This window comes from Sphaeramia orbicularis, chromosome 16, assembly GCF_902148855.1.
Source record: "Sphaeramia orbicularis chromosome 16, fSphaOr1.1, whole genome shotgun sequence".
Lineage (NCBI taxonomy): Eukaryota > Metazoa > Chordata > Actinopteri > Kurtiformes > Apogonidae > Sphaeramia > Sphaeramia orbicularis.
Genome location: NC_043972.1, coordinates 4,111,688 through 4,124,107, shown reverse-complemented (window position 1 = coordinate 4,124,107; position 12,420 = coordinate 4,111,688).

The window sequence follows — 12,420 nt, the reverse complement described above, 5'->3', positions numbered from 1 at the left end:
GTGCAATCACTTGCCTCAAATTTTTGGAGTAAACTCTACTTATCCGGGCTTACAGTGCAGTTCATGTCTGTAAAATGAGACTGTAGGAGCAGATTTTCCATGTGGTGTCCTTTTCCTTTTGCTGACATACTTTCTTATTTCCCTGTTGGAGCGTCTCGTGCTCATAATATCAGTTCCATTTGTGAGGGCGCGCGCAAATCCATGTTTTTAATAAGTTTTTTTTAATGTGTGTGACTGTGATTCCTGAGCCCCATCCTCAGGCTTCCTCTGCCGGGTCCATGGAGGTGGGGAGGACTTCTCAGGTTTCACTCTGCAGACCTCAGTCCTCCTTAAACACAGGCTTTTACTCTGAAAGGCGCTTTTCCACGCGCGTCTCCACACGCGCACTTCGCAGACTGAGTACCTGCGCCGCCGTGGACGCGCGTGTCTGACCCACCGGACCGTCCAGGACCCGGGTCAGGACTTTATGAGCCTACAGGGGGGTTCTTCTGAGCAGTTCGGACTGAGTGACCCCGGACGCGGCTGCAGCTTCAGGACCACCGGCTGTCCGGGGGTGGGACCGGGGGCGCACCGGGCTCCGGTCCGCGGGATGTCTGGGTCTGGGTCCGGGTCAGGGTCCCGGTCCTGGTCCTGGTAAATGACCGGTTCCAGGAGGTTTCAATGGAATGCACTCGACCCGGGATGTGAACCATGGTGAGTGTTTGACTTCTGTGGGAAAAGTTTGGGCTGACAAAGGGCTGAGTCCAGGTCCAGGTCCAGGTCTAGGTCCAGGACCAGGACCAGGACGCGCAGATGGACTTAAGTTATGACTGAGAGTTGAACACTGTAAGCCCGGATAAGTAGAGTTTACTCCAAAAATTTGAGGCAAGTGATTGCACTGAAATGATTTGAGTAATGATCGACTAATCAGTTGGTTTAAGTAGATTCAACTTTAATGCTCAAAGTATTGAACTGAAACTATTAAGTAGAAAACACTAAAAGACAAGTTATTTGTACTTTAAATCTGTTGTAAAATCAACCCCACTATCCAACCATTCAACTCAGCCTTTTAGCTTACACTGACTAATTTACTCAATTGCAGCCAGATTAATTTATCATTGATTAAACAACTTTTTTTTTAAGATAATCAAACTCAAAATCCTATTCCTGACCAAATTAGTTATGAATTATTCAATTTAATATATTGTAGCATGAATGGAAGTTAGCTCAATGACATTTGCCAGTACAGGAAGTGCTTTTAATTTGATAAGATATAAAGATTTTCATGATACAATAACAATTTTAGATGAACAGTAAATCCATAGTTCTTCCTCTGGCTCTGACTCCTGGTGCAGCTAGAATATGTTAAAATGAGAGAAAACATCAGATTAGCAGCATTAAAAATGTTTTTATTTCATTGTTTTCATATCCCTTTCTGATATTGGGTTTTAAACATGTTTCTTTACTTCAAAAATTACATGCATGGACATTTTTGTAACTCCATAAAAGAAAAAAAAAAACTTGATCGCATTGTTTTTTCATGCCTAAGGAGGAATAAAAACATTCAAGAAAAAAAAAAAGTCTTGACTAAAGTTCTCATAATTCATGCATGAAAGGGTTAATTTAACTTAAAATTTGTTGCAATGTCAATTTTTTTGTATAATCATTAGACTTAATATCATCAGTTCATTGGACTCAATTCCAAGTTGACTTAAATCTTTTGCAATATTAAGTGCTTTGTATGATTTTTCAACTTAATATATTGCAGCATAGATGAAAGTTAAAGAAGTTCACTCAATGTCATTTGTCATTACAGAAAGTGCTTTTAAGTTAGCAAAGCCTTAAAATTTCCATTGTATAAGAACAATCCTAGATGAACAGTAAATCCATAGTTCTTCTTCTGGTTCTGACTCATGGTGCAGCTGTACAAAAGTACACAAACAAACCCAAAAAGGCTAATAAACACTGACATACACACATTCAGTCCAAATGAACGCTAACACCACAACCCCGCTGAACCCCTGCACAGAAAAATAACACATTTACAACAACATGAACAATACCCACAATGCAATGCACAGATAAAAAGCTGTGGTCAGGACTAAAACTGAGGGATTTAAATCCAATTCAACTGAAACTTTTTCGTACTTTCGACTATGTCTACAAATTAGTAGAATATACTGAACATTTTATAGTACTGTCATTAAACGTAAATCATTTAAGTACATTGTAACTAACCCTTTCATGCATAGTGGTCACTACAGTGGACAGTTATTCTATAGATTTTCTCTTGTGTATTCATGAGTTTTGTTTTAGTTGCACATCAGCCAATACAGAAGACGCTTATGCATCATCCCATACACTGCACCGTTACTGTAATTTTGCTGTTCTTTTTTTTTTTTTTTTAATTTATTTTCATCGTGCATCGTACAATATAAAAAAAGAAAGAAATTCAAATTTTATGACCCAGTGTGACCCAGAACCAATGGCTACCCCATACCAACCCGAGTAACTTTGCTGTTCTTGATAAGCCTGATCTGCAGTAACCTGTTTGAGTGTAAATCAATTGCTAATAAAAATTGTGAATATAATAAAAACATTAGATTAGCTGCATTAAAAATGTTTTTATTTTATAGTTTTCACACAGTAGATCACTTTCTGATATTGTGTTTTAAATGCATGTTTCTTTGCTTCAAAAGTTAAACACATGGTGTCCAGCTGAGTGGATATTTTTGAAACTCTATATTTAAAAAAAAATAAAAAATAAAATAGGTTCATTAAAAAAAAATCAATCGCATTGTTTTTTTTCATGCCTAAAGAGGAATAAAAACACTCAGGAAAAAAAAATCTTGACTAAGGTTCTCATAATTCATGCATGAAAGGGTTAAAGCATTTTAGTGAATACAACTTGTGGGCTTACAGTGTTGTCTTCCCTCTTATGGATCTAGTACTTTTACAGTGGGGAAATATGAATGAGTACTTTTACTCAAGTACAAACTAGAGCTACCAGTTCCAATGTGTACTTCAATACATCTGTGGCAACTCTACTTTGCACTTAGTTTGCATTAGCTGCTTTTCAGATTGCACTTTTTCACCCATATTCTGCCTTATTTGAGCATTTTTCATATTTTTTCTGGTCCTCTGTGTTCCTTTAAAGGTTAACTTTACAATCCTCCTCCTTCTTAACCTAAAGAGACCTAACGTCCTGCCCCATGGGATGCATCTTTGGAAAAAATATGAGCAGGCAGACAACGGAGAGAGGCAAACAATAGAATACAGTTCAGGACCCTAATAGTATTGTATATTCATGCTATTCTATTTGGACCCTGTTTACCTTGTGCCACTGCTGCATAATGCAAATGATCATTTTTAACCCATAAAGACCCAGTGCTACTTTTAAGGCAGTTCCCAAATGATTTTTCCTCTGCATTTAAATAATTTATCACTATTTATTACAGTATTATCATCTGTTTCTTGCGTTTTTTTTTTTAGTGAAAATCCCATATTTTCCCATATTTAATGTACTTATCATGTAGATGTTCATTAAAGCTCAGATTACAGTGGAGGGTTATTATATGTGAAACAGAGAAAACTGAAGAAAAAGTGACTTTTTCAGCAAATCCATCAATAATTGTACCTAAACCAAGTGTGTCCATCCACTGTCTTTGATCCAAGTCCATGGGTTTTACTGGTGAATCAATGTTGTAGAGGATGACGGTGTTTCCATAGTAACTATGGAGCCTCTGAATGTCCAAATGGATCATATGTGATGACCATGAAAAGATGAATAACTGCATTTTACACCAATTATTTACATGCATTGATAGGATTAGTGAATCAACAGGTGTTAAACAGTTTAGATCAGTAGATAACTGGAATGACATACATCGCGATTTCGTGAGATCAGTCTGTAGATATAGTTACAATGTTTTATTTAATGTATTTAATACTAACACAGTGTTATTTATAACTTGTGGTGGTCAGTACCAATATAGGCAAATGACAAATAAAAGAATAATTTCTTGGTAACAGTTCACAGATAGTCTTTTTAAATGTGACAGATTGAATAAATTTTCAAATATTTTACATGTAATTTTTAGCATCAAATTAGAGCTAGCTCTGCCATGAACTGGTCACATGTCCAGGCTGTACCCCGCCTTCGCCCATAAGTAGCTGGGATAGGCTCCAACGACCCCTGTGACCCTAGTGAGGATAAAGGGAGTTCAGAAAATGAATGAATGAATGAATGAATTCAAACTATATTTTTAAGTCTGAGGCGTGGCTACAGTGTAAAAAGTACAAGCGATAAAATCAGTTGTAACTTTTTTTCTACAAGTGGTATTTTAAAAAGGATAACAGTTCCATAAAATACAGATCTTTAGCTAAAAAATGAGCCCACTTGATAAATAATGTGTGCAAATGTACTTTTTCACATCCTCCTGAGACCCAGTAAGTAAACATTTTCACTATTTTACATTAAATAATTACCGTAATTGGAAACAGCATATTTTTTTGTGTAATGTCCTTTTCAGTGGACTTTTGTTTTTTAACCCTTTCATGCATAGTGGTGACTCCAGTGGACAGCTATTCTACAGCTGTTTTCTTGTATATTCATGGATTTTGTTGTTCTTTTCTTTTTTTTTTTTTGTTTTGTTTTGGTTTGGTTTGGTTTTTTTTACACATATCTTTATTAAAATTTTAAGACACTACATATCTTTTCTGGCATGAATTGGAAACATTATGTAGCTCTCTCCTGAGCATAAACCCCCAGAATCACAAGCCCTTCCCATAGTTTTCACACAGTTTATCAGTAAATACATGTTTCTGTGCATCAAAAATTAAACGTGTGGTGTCCAGCTGGGTGGACATTTTTGCAACATCATGAAAAGTACGCTCATAAGAATTTTTTTCATTATTATTTTTCTATGTTTTGTTTTGTTTTGTTTTTTTAAAATTATTTTATTTTATTAATTTTTTTATTTATTTTTCAGATGAAAATTTTCAATCACATTGTTTTTTTCATGCCTAAAGAGGAATAAAAACACTCAGGAAAAAAATTTGATTACGGTTCTCATAATTCGTGCATGAAAGGGTTAAGTAAAGCTGTGAAACTCTTGTCCACTACAGAGGACAAAACTGCACTGCTGGGTCTCATATTGATGTTCACTTTCGCTTGGTCGGACCCAGCAGTAAAATGAATCAAAAACATCCCATATACTAAAAACAACAACAGGGACCATTTTCCTGCACACGTTGACTCGTCTCGTGTACATTTTGCTGATTACCTACTCAAACTAAAGCATCATCCTCTACTGTTTATTTGGGATTCTACTGGGAACACCTAAATGTACCCAAAATAAACACTCAAACACATTATCAGTCAACGCCGTGGCCTGGCTGTTGAACTGGGTGACGCTGTTCAAACATCTGCCGCGCCGTGGTGCTTCAGAAAAAAAAAGTCCACATGTAGAGAACAGAGCTCAGGGGATTAGTCAGCTGATCAATCCGATCATCAGCTCTTACAGCCATTGATTGATTTAAGGCCTTCATTAACTGTTTGACTTTTGGATTGTATTTGCTGCTGATCAGTTACTGGAGCTCACATTTGAGACGTAAGAACCAAATCTGAAGCCTTATTGTGTTATTGACCAGACTACTGAGTGCATAAGTACACAAATCACGATGTGGCCGGGCTTTGTGCTGTTTGTACAGGCATTAAGTTGGCCGGCTTTTCCAAACAGTGTTTTCCTATCTAGTGCTGGGTGATCATCCGTCTTTCATGCAGTCCCTATAGTCTCACATTGCAAATTGGTTCCATATGCAGAGCAGACAGGGTTGAACCGCCACATGGAAACCAAGAGGGAAACACTGGCCTTTCTTCTTCTTCTCTTCTCTTCTCTTCTCTTCTCTTCTCTTCTCTTCTCTTCTCTTCTCTTCTACTTAAATAAAGGTATTAAATGCACATTTTGCAGCTTTGCATTTGACTTTTTGGACATAATTAAAAATGGAAACTTTTTTTTCTATTAAATAAATATATTCTGATGCAGTGAACATTTAACTTTCATGGTTGGTCAGTTGATTTATCCCCAACATCTTCATGAATATTCCCATAAAACACAAAAACATGGTTGTACAACAGGTAGTGTGGACTAATGAGGAGCTGTTTATCTGGAAAACAGCATCAGACACGCTTTATGCATAATGTTCCGGCTGACACCATCATGCAGCCTAGTTTATTTACTAAAAACATTATTGGCATTGTATTTTTTCCACCTTTAAAAGTTTCAGTTTCTTTTATCTCTTATATTGAAATATGGCAGCTACAGTCGCAGCCAAAACTTTCAGCAATGACACAAATTGCAATGTGATATCATGACTCGCGTAAATATACACAGCACATTTAACTGGTGTGTTATCTGTACGCATTATAAGCTTTCCACATGTATGTTCATGCCGTTAGTAGCCCCCTGTCCAACCTGAACTGATGCGTCAAATATCACGCACTAAGAGTTCGGGTTAGGGGTTCGGGTTATGTGAAACGGAGATCTTGGTGTAAATTTACACACGATCAAATGGCATTGAACAACATGCAAAAGGTCAAAAATGCATATGTATAGTACGCCAAATACCATGAGATAAGTCTGCAAATTGACTGTTTGCATAAATGTAATTTATTAAAAAAAAAAAGTATCTGAAACTATAAAATGCTTATATTTGGTCTTCAGTGGACCTCAGAAACACATGGAAAAAACAGACTCAAAAGTGGACGGTAATTGGATAAATGACACCATGTTGTCATGCCCCCGGATGCTTGGCGTCTCTGGGGGTGAATGGAGCTGTGGGCGGAGCTTGGCCGGGCTGGACGCTGAGCTTCCACGTGCTGATTGGAGGATCGGTCCAAAGGCTGAATCCTGTTTGATTGACAGCTGTTTTCAGATCTACTCCTTCACTGACACAGTTCAGTTTAATACCGTCACACATTCTGCTGTGAAATCGAGAGAGAAACCACTACGACATTACTTGTTCATTTCTTGCACTGTAAATAAAACACACTCATTGTACTTCCTTGTTTCAATTTAACATAATTTCAATGTTTCCTTGTTTACTTGGTACAATAAGGTCACTGAGCATTTTCTTAAAAAGGAACCGAGGACCGAATTTATGTTTAAATAACTTGATAATTTTTATTTGATGTACACCGACAATGAGCTTCCCCTGTCTGAAAGACGAGCAGCCGCCACTGAAACAAACTCCTGGCTAGACTGTAAATAGACTGGATAATTAGTGCCAACAGGACATTTTCCCCAATATGGACTGTATTTTATTTTTCTTTCAGGTATTGAAAGTATCTGAATTTAGTTGGAATTTAGAGAACTAAAACACCAAATGGTAGAAGTGTCATGGTACTCTGATGAGACAAATACATCTGTTATTTTTACTCATACATTTTTACTGTATATGGCTGTTCAGGTGGGTGTAGTACCACTCCAATCCAGCAGGTGGCGGTAAAATAGACGGCACTACCGCTTTAAACCAGGTAAAAACTGGCAAGAAATAGCAAAACATCCCGCTAAAAGTTCACTGGCTGTAGTTAGCGAGTGTCCTAGCATCGCTAAGCTAACTAAAGTTACCGGTTTAACCATATACCCGCGTCGTGGTTAAAGTAATCCTGGCATCTGCGTCTACAAACCCTCCCACTGGTAATGAGCCTTTACAGCCTGTTGTGTTACTGCGCATGTCCAATTAAATCACGGAAGTGAATCAGACGCCATGTGTTTCATGTGGATAATGACATATAATAACATCCTGTCAGGTTCAGACAGTGAAGTTTACACAAGTTTATGGATGTTTACAAGGAAAAAAACTGGACTATATCCATGGAGGCTGTGAAAGGAGCAGGTAAGAAGGAGTTTTTATTTCTACATGGTTATTTGGCTTCTACAGTAAGAGTAATTATAAAAACAGTAGGAAAACCAGGCAACTACACAGTAGAAATACTAGTGGTACTAAATAGTAATAAAAAAATAACAATAGTAATAGAAGTAATTATACAAATAATAGAAGTAATAATTAAAATAAAAATAATAATGTTCATAGTTTACAGATTTATTGTCCTTGTTTAACTTGAAACAGCATCTTCAACGGTGGTAAAAACCGAATAAAACTGAATATTTGTTTCTCCTATTCTGAGATGCAATGGCATACATAACAAGACAATTTATTCTTTATTTACTGTGTCTCATCCATTAGCTTTAGTTTGTTTCTCCTTTCAGGCGTCTGTATTCTAACAAAAAAGCAAATTTTACTGCTTTGTGTTCACAAAGTATATGAAAAGAAACCATGACCCTAAAACCCAGGTGTATACTGAACAGGGATTTTTGTGTACCATGACACGCTTAAATTCAGATTTTGAATCACTGTACTTGGTTTAGGTGAAATGAGCCCCCACCCACCCAGCTGCAAAATTATTGGTGATCAGTTTAATATCAGGCTTCTCAACTGGAAATACTGACTTTGAGGGAAAATATAACATAAGTCAAAAAATAAAAGTCACTTGTATATACTTTTTTTTTTTTTTTTACTGTTAGTCTGATGTTCATTCACACATTTTACAGATTCATTGTTTTTAGTTTAATGTTCATCCATATTTATTTGGATACTTTCTTACTTCAACTTCATCTTCAGTTCTAGTCCCCCTGGTTTTAAAGGACGTTTCAGACGTGCATGGTGCAGTAGCTGTCACTAAAACAAAACATAAAATAAAACCAAACATGTAATTAAGGTCAAGCAGAAACCTCACAGCGCATCAAACTGTACTCCATTATAATTATGTTGCAGTTTTTGTCAGTGTGTTTCTAGTCTTTCAGAACTTGCCTTACAGTGTTCTTCAATCATTATAGATGGGAACTTGTTGCACAGTGTTTTGTCTCTACACATTACAAATGTGAACAATGCATTTGCGTTGGGTTTTTGCAGAAATAGTCCCCTTTACCTGTAAAAAATATAATTTCTTAGATGATTTGCTTGTGAGTATGGACAGTTTACTATGACATGTTGTAAATACTCTTAAAAAATGCTTCAGATCACATGTAAATCTCCTGTAGTTTGTTAATATTTGGTAGAAACTGATAATGGTGTTTGTTACAGCTGCAGGTTTTAGTCCAGTCTTTAGGTTTTAGTCCTGTCTCTGGTCTTCAGGTTGTTGTTCGTCCTTAGCAGAGGGGCCCACATGGAATCCAGACTGGGCCCTCCAGAGCTGAAGTATAGTGAGTCTTTGTATGGTAAACACCAGGGACTGCTGCCCCGCTGCAGCTCATTGTGTTCTCAGCTGTGCTTTCCTGTTCCTTTACCCACATCAGGGTGTGTGCACATGTGTGTGTTTGTTTTAGAAGAAAAAAAATGTCCTCTAACCGATCAGGACGTCTCTGGTTTATCAGAAGAGCGTACCGAGTCACATTCTGCTCAGTTTGGCGATGAGAGATTTGCTGTTTGCAGTTCAACCTGTGGTCTCGGTTTCTCTTTCTGTGTGTCTTCATGTCTTTTCTTTCCAACACACACTCATCCAGGCGGCACTAGGACCCAGAGCTTCCAAACTGCAGCGTTTCCATCATTAGACCTGTCAGAGTAACTTCTGTCAGTATACACCTACATATGCTTTTACCTGCTCTATCATTTATAAATAGCATTAGATGTAAACATACAGTACATAAACTCTAATGAGATGAACCAAGGCCTGTCAGATTACAGTAAATGTCAGCTTCATTATAAACTCAGGTTTCTGGTTATAATTACGAGTGTGGCTGGAGGCAGGACGTCGGCACAGGGCAGCCTTCGACACACACCAATGACACACACATTTACACAAGTAGAAACACATTTATGTACGCAAGATTCAGTTTTATACAACAAGATGTGGCTCTTTAAGCTCAGATATTTGCACAAAAAAGCACAACCGTAGGTTTTTACTCACTGGGGATGTGACAAAAAACAGCTGTTTCTGTGCAAAGCAAAGTGAATCGTGTCATAGTCATATAATTTTAATTAATCTATTAAGCCACTCAAATGTTACTTAACATAAAAAATATATATACAGTGGCAAGGAAAAGTATGAAGAACCCTTTGAAATGTTGTAGTTTTATGCATGAATTAGTCATAAGATTAAAAGGAGGTTCAACCACTTATTAAATTCAAAGGTTCACTACTTTTTCCAGCAGCTCTGTTAGTGTTTAATAGCTGTACTCAATAAAGGCATGAAATATTATAATAGTTTGTGTGGCACTAGGTTAAGCGCATACTGTTTTTATATTACTGCTGACTTAGATGCAGATCATATTACATTTTATGAGTAATTCATGCAGATAACTAGGAAATCTCAAAGGGTTTACTTTTTCATGTATGTGTGTTGTTAGTAAAGGCAGACAAACTTCTGTGCTCTTAACTGTAACTATAAAATTATTCTGTTTTGTCTTGTTATGTTTGTTATGTGTGATTTGCACTTTGTTATGCGTCATTGTTTTGTTTGTTCTATCTGTTTAGGTCGAGAATAGTGTTGATTTTGGGAAGGAAGGAGCACAGTGATGCAAAATAAAAACAAGTGGTTCCAGGCACAACAAACCCCGCCCCTCGCACGTACTGGAGCTTATTTTGACATCAATCCAGCTGATGTCATCATGTCTGTGCATGTGGTGATGTTAGCATATCAATTGCCTCTACATATAGTCACAGAAAAAATTATTAGACCATCCTTGTTTTCTTCAATGTCTTGTTCATTTTAATGCCTGGTACAGCTAAAGGTACATTTGTTTGGACAAATATAATGATAACAACAAAAATAGCTCATAAGAGTTTAATTTCAGAGCTGATATCTATCCATTTTCCATGTTTTCTTGATAAAAAAACAAAATCACTTCAGTTCTTACATCAGTATCTATGTCATTGTTCTGCCAAAAACAGTGCTTTTAGACTTTCCATGTTTTCTTTTCTGTCTGTTTTAGTCACATGATACACACAGGAATTAGTACTTGATTGCATAACCCTTGTTTTTGATGACTTTTGATGGTCTAATAATTTTTTCCCGTGACTGTATGTGCCAAGTATGAAGCAAATTGAAACAAAATTGATGTATTTATAGACATTTGAAATTTCACCCATTATAAATAAATGGGAGAAAAAAAAAGATTAACAAAAAAAAAAAAAAAAAAAAAAAAATTGAACTTTGACCTACTTTTCCCAAAATGTAACGACATCTGTTCTGGGCCTCTGGCAATCTATAAACCCAGTTGGGCTGGAATTCAACCAATAGTTTTGCTGCTACAGACATTTAAATTTTTTCCCATTATAAATAAATGGGAGAAAAAAAAGATTTTAAAAATTGATAAAAAAAAATTTGAACTTTGACCTGCTTTTCCCAAAATGTAATCACATCTATTCTGGGTCACTGGCAATCTATAAACCCAATTTGGTATGAATTCAACCAATAGTTTTGTTGCTGGAGAGTTAACAAACAATCAAACAAACAAACTGAACCAAAAACAATACCCCTTCTCTCCCCTTCATTGGGCGGAGTAATAAGTAAAATAAGAAGAGTGACAATTTTTGGAGAAAGAGGAGTTATCACAACGAAATATAAAGAACAAAAGAAAAGCACTTGGAGAGCCAAGACAGATCTGCCCCCCCCATCACCACCAAAATTTAATCATTTCTTCCTTGTGCCACTATCAACATTTCCTGAAAATCCGTCCATAACTTTTTGAGTTATCTTGCTAACAAACAAACAAACACGCAAACAAACACGCAAACAAACACGCAAAGTGATCACAATACTTCCTGGTGGAGGTAAAAAGTCAGTCCTCCACATGCTTAAAGAACTGTTATGTGTAAGGTACTGCATGTAAATTTTAGTTAAATAAACCCTTCTAAGTGACAGGAAACGTCAGCTTCATTATAAACTCAGGTTTCTGGTTATAATTAACAGTTTTGCTTCAGGCAGGAGGACCTCCCATACACACTCAGCACAAACACATTTGTGTATGGATTCATCCTCCCACTCACACACAGATCCTGCAGGGATGAGCACCGGCTCCTTTTACATTACAACTGACCCATGAAATCTCAGCTTACATCAGATGTAAATACACGACGTCCTGCCAAATGACTGGAACTGTAACAGATGCACCCCACTGTCTTATCCCCGTATTTAGAATAGAATGAATGGACAAGCAACTATCCTCTGTATCTTAATTGGCGGTTATATTATCGTAGATTGCTGCTTCGCATTCTGATGAGTCAGGTATCAAGTGCATTGAAATAATTGATGAGAAGTGTCTGTTTAACATACTTCAAGAAAAGGAAGCACAGCTAAAATGGAAAGTGTAATTAGTCATCTACTACTTGGCCTTTTTACGCACACATTTGTTGTGTAATTCCATGAAAACTACAGGT